The sequence below is a fragment of the Spea bombifrons genome, chromosome 6, assembly GCF_027358695.1.
Source record: "Spea bombifrons isolate aSpeBom1 chromosome 6, aSpeBom1.2.pri, whole genome shotgun sequence".
NCBI classification, from domain to species: domain Eukaryota; kingdom Metazoa; phylum Chordata; class Amphibia; order Anura; family Pelobatidae; genus Spea; species Spea bombifrons.
In genome coordinates, this window is record NC_071092.1 from 25,332,807 (window position 1) to 25,338,806 (window position 6,000).

Consider the following 6,000-nt stretch of genomic DNA (forward strand, 5'->3'; position numbering starts at 1 on the left):
CACACACACATACAAATGCACTGCATACATACACCTGCCTTTACACACACATATACACATACACTGCCTTTACACGCCTTTCTCTCCATCTCTTACCTCTTCCTCCATCCTGTGGTGGGAACGCGAGGTCTGTCACTTTACTGCTCCCTCATCGCTACATGCCGGCTATTGATGCAGAGCGCGGGGATGATGTCATATTCCTGCTCTCTGCATCAGTTGCCTGCGCATAGTGATTAGGGATCAGTAAATCGTGACAGTTACGGGGCATGCTTGATATGACATCAGTTTTTAGCATTCAGCATTAAGGCCTGTGACTGTGGAGGTAGTAGAGGGTGGCTATGGCAGCACGCAGATATGGCTCTGTACCCAAACACACTTTCTCCCTATTCTTGGCCATTTTATGACCATCTGACAAGCCCTTCTACCTGTTAAAAAAAAATTTAAACACTGGGATAAAAGTGAAAAAACACTCAGGAGCAACTGAACTGCAGATGAAATATGGTGCAAAGATATAAATGCACTGCGGAATATATTCAGAATGTAATCACCACATACATTATATGTACCACCAATGCGATCACATCACAATTATATAAGTATAGTATGTAAGTGGTGAATATTTTGTAATTTCCTAGGTAGTACATTTATATTCAGCGAAACTGACATTTCCTTTATCCTATAAATTTCTCTGCATGCGACCCATTTAATTTGATACGGGTGTTTATTCCATTGAACGGTGAGTCTTTCGTAAGGGGTAGAATTTCTAATTATGCCTCACATGAGTTAAAATGCAGTAGGCATACAGCATGTAATAAATTATATTGCAAATCCGATAGTGTCAGCGCCATACATTGAAATTAAGTAGATGTAACTTAATACAGCACTGCCCTCTTGTGATCACACTGTGTAATGACATCTGCTTTGCAGATATGTAGTTAACTACTGAGGAAATGGAGAAAGCAAAAAACAATAGGGTCACAAAGCTTTCTTAAAATATGGTGGACAAGGGCCATGCTTTCTAAAACCTTCTCCATGTTTTCTGTCCGGCCTATATACACAATCAGGAACCTTCCCTACCGATCCTAACCCACCAGTCTCAAATGCTCTCTTCCCCCATCAGCTTGCCTCAACACACCAATGCTATTTTGCTGATGTTTCAGTTCTGGCTCTGGCCAGTAATACTCATTAGTGAAGTGATGAGGAACCAGAAAGGAGGAGGAGTAGGAGGAAGGGTATTATGAGAAATAAAGGTGCTATAAAAAAAGAAGGGGTGTTAATGGGAATTTACTGTGAATTACGGTTGCTAGGTATCTGGAAGGAGAAAAGGATGAGGTATAAGATTCTGGTGAAAATGACTAAGGTGAAAGTGCGGTACATAGGTTACAGAGCTGGATTGGAAGTAAGAAACAAGAAGAGGATACAATAAATACCGTTGCCCATTAGAGACACATTAGACATAAAGGCGTGTGAGTCAAACATACAGGACAGGGCCAAACAAGACCAAAGCCAAGAGATAAGCACACATAACAAAATACATGGGTATTGTACTGGCAAGTGGGAAACTGCAGCAAGAATATTCAGAGAGGAATCATTAGTACATGACAATGATTACACAAAATCCGGTTTGCATGGGTGCATTAAAAAACATTGCTGCCATGCATAATCGATGCTTTGTCAATGTTCGCATTCCTTATAAATCATCTTAATTTGCATTAATCTTTCCATATTTCTTTTAAGACAATGAAGCCCACTTGGCATTTTTACCATTTGCATTCAAAACCATGAACACTGAAGAGGTAGTGTATGTAGAAAGGTATTAATGTCACATTTAATCCATTGCCTTAAACAAAGGGAGAGAATTTTCAATCTTTAATACGCTGAGGTGCCTTGAGCTCTGGGGCTTTTTATCTGGGGATAGGTTTAAAACTGCATGATGCATTTAACCAGCTAAACAGTATTTACTGTCCATATACATTCACAGCTGACAGGGGAAATCTGCAAACCTTAAAATATACACTGGAATATTTATTTTATTTTTTAAGCTTTGTGCTTGTTGGAATTGTTGGTTTGTTTTTGTAGATGATGGAGCAATATGTTCAAATATTGGTAAGTTAATATAGATAAAGCTCTTCGTCTCTCTCTCTCTCGCTCTCTCTCTACATATATGTGTATGTGTGTGTGTGTGTGCTCTGAATGCATGCATTGATTCTGTAGAGCCTCATTGTTACCTAAGGGTGTATGTCTGCACATTATCCTGTGCATACAAACAAGATTATATCCTAGGCAGCAAGCCAGTCTGCGTTGCCATTTCCAGATTTGCTGTTCGCGCACTACTCTCATCTACTCGTCTCAGCGCAGCTTGGTTCAAGCCGTGTGAGCTAACTCAATCAGCTAATTCCACCAGAATCATGTATGTTAGCAATGAACCATCAATTAGGACAAGTTGACATTGTCTCACCCATGGATAATGATGGCTGTCTGGAGTGTCTTTATACATAAAAGTGATAGATAAGCAGCGATTACTGTTTATGACATAAGAAGATATTTTGCACTTGAATAATCACTCACATTTTCTCAACTGCAGGCCCTTATTGGATTTTGGTTAATTCTAAGCATTGACTCTAAAGAATGGTAACCAGACCTTACTGTGGAACAAATCTGGTTCAGCTGTCAAGAAGCATTATCATCAAGGTGCACTTTGCATAGCTGTCATTCTGGGTCCCACCACATTTGTAGCTTTCATATACCATAAGTGTATATATTTTCTTAACCATCTGTGTGCCAGACTATAGTGTAGCACCTTTCATTACATTTGCTGAGTTTCACGCTATTTCCCTTTTTTGCAGCTAAGGGAACAGCTGATTATAGGGGGTACGTGGAACCATGTCACTGTGGCTCCCCTGCCCAGTATGCGTCACTCCATGGTTGGGAGGCAGGGGAATTACTTTAATTAGTTCATATTGGTTTGGATTGGAAGACATTGTCCTTGACACTGATTGCCAGTGCAGAGGTCATCCAGCTCCGAGGCGGTTTGAGCCTGTGCAGTATGCATTATTCTTTAGACTTGTTTTGCATGGTAAGCATTGCAGAATTGTGACCAGTCCTTGATGCTGCACATTATCCTCCTGACAACATCCTTACCCAAAGGGCCAAGAAAAATTAATCTTGCTGTAAAAAAAAAAGCATTAGCAATTTATCATATTATTAGGTGATGTTCTTATGTTTGATTAGTTAAACTGCCTTTCCTGTAAAAGAACTATGTTGCGCGACCATACCGTCCAACATTTAAAACGCCAAAGAGTAGGGGATTTTGTTAGCAGTGTGTGGCTAGGTGCAGGGCTTTACATGACTTTTAAATGACCTGGGTAAGGCATTTACAAGAAGAATGAATGTTTACACAATTGCATTTATCAACACATCTGCTTATTCTATACAGATTATTGTTAACATCTTCCTTCTTCTAGCTTTCGTATAACACCACAAGCCCCCTGAAAGCCTTGAGACAGGCTCGTTATAGGATAGAAACATTTCCTGTAACAACTCAAGCTCTTTTACACACATGCAGCCCTGGATCCCTTTCAGGTTCCTTTTCAGGTGATCTGATTTTAAATGAAAGGGGCACTTCAGCCATCATATGCAGTTTAATGCATGTGATTGATGAGTTATCCGTTTAAATTATTTGCAGAATCTCCCCAAACGCATTTGCCCCTTTCTCCACAGCGAAAAACATCTGCCATGTGAAATACTTACCACCGATCAGTTCCACTGCTGGCTCAGCAAATGTTGCAGGGGGTCCTAATGAGACTCCACGTGTGCACACAGAATGGAAGCACTTTCCTGCCACTGATTGGATACTTCAGATCGAAGAGGAGGAAAGGAGCTGCAGCTTCTCTCTATGGTAATTTTTTTCATTTTTAAAGAATGCATATACTTGTAGTATACTTTAACCTCCTTCTTTACTGAGACATTTTCAGCATTTTTACACTGTTACCAAGATATAAATTATATAATATATATGTTTTAATTCATAAAGCTAAAAATAAATGAATGAAATGAAACAATAATGAATAAACAAATGTGCATGTGGCTAAATGCACCGAGTGTATAATCAGGGCTACATTGCCATAAGACACTCAAAGGGTTAAAAAAAATACTAAAAACCACACTATGAATCTCCATAGCCAACCCTTTTAATAGAAGAAATATATGTAACATATACACTCACTGGTCACTTTATTAGATTAGGTACACCTGTCCTATTGCTTGTTAACGCAAGTAGCTAATCAGCCAATCACATAGCATTTAGGCTCTCCCTTGCACTCCTGCAAGGCTGCCTTGGCGTTGCTCCCTCACAGCGTCTCTTCTCTTGCTCCGCCCAGGACCCGCATCCCAATACAGTCCTCTACTGTGAAGTACTGCGGGAAGGTACCCGGAGGGCCAGAGATGTATTTACCTTCCACGCTGTCCTCATCTGAGACTTTGAGGAAGATCTTTTATCTCCCCAACTGGCTGATTTTTTCACTATGATGGCTGATTTTTTTCACTATGATGGCTGATTTTTTTCACTATGATGGCTGATTTTTTCACTATGAAGGCTGTACTGACTCAGCACAGCCACGATAGACTGTATTAGAAGGTGCATGTGAGCATGCATGTCTATGTATAAGTGCGTGTGAGCGTGCATGCCTATGTATAAGTCTGTGTGTTAGCATGTGTAAATTTGTGTATGTTTACATATGTGTGCAATAGTGTATGTTGGAGATGGGGCAAAGGGCAATGATGGCACAGACATGCTGTTTGGGGCAAAAAATGGCATAGATAAGCTGTTTGGGGCACTGATAAGCTGGAGCAAAGATGGCACAGGCAGGCTATTTGGGGGCCCTGATAAGCTGCTTGAGGAAAAGGTGGCACTCACAATATATTTGAGTGCAAAGGAGGTACTCACAAGCTGTTTGGGAGCAAGATGGCACTGCGGGACATGTTGCTTGGTGAAGTTGGGGGGCTAAGGGGCAATATTCATACCAGGGCCCTGGTATGAATATTATAAATAGAAAATGGACAGGGAGCGGGGCGTCTCAAGACCCTGCTCCCGCGACCAGAAGACCCAGCAATCTCTGGGCAAACCCGGAGAGTTCCCAGGTATATATATATAAGTATATATATATATATATATATATATAAGCTGTTTAGGTGCATATTACTGCGATCGCTCAGGATGCGGAACGTTGGGATATACATACAGCAAATATTTATGAGCTCCTTGAAAATAGCGATATTGGGGAGGAAATAAAAATGATAGGATTTGGGCTAGAGTGGTATGTCCCTGAAAAGATGTACCTGGGCAGAGTTCCCCCCAAACCACTTGTAAGGTATAAAATATGAAGTCAACTGCGACATTTGGGAAACCTAGGTTGCTTATGCCCATGTATCTGAGAACTCTTACCCAGCTTTATTCAGTTTATGAGACATGTGCCATATCTCATGATTCGTACATTAAAAAATAAATTGATTACAGCTCTTGTGTTTTGAACTCCACTAACTTAAACGCGTCAACCAACGTACAGTGAAATTTATTCTCAGCAAACCGGTATATAAATTCACAGCCAATGAAGTTGGTGTTGATAGAAGGATACGTCTTAATTAGCCAATCAAAACTCTACATAGCCCGTTAGGCAAACGTTCCGGATGTAAAATAAGTAGAGTTTAGCAATGAACCAATTATAGCCTTGATTTTGTTAACTGACAGACGGCTTGACCAATGAGTAATGGTAGCCGTGGAATCCGCTGGTAACGTTCTCTGGTTGTCATGGAAACAAAAAGAATCGTTTCTAGGGGAATTGTGCGTTATCCGGAAGCCGTTATCAACCGAAGATAAGGGTCCTTAGCAACGCTTGCGTACACCGTTACCGAGCAAACTGAAATTAGGAGTAATATGCACTGAAGCGTGTACCCTATAGGCAGTATATGTCGTGTATGGCTTAGTGGGTAGTATCTGCTTAG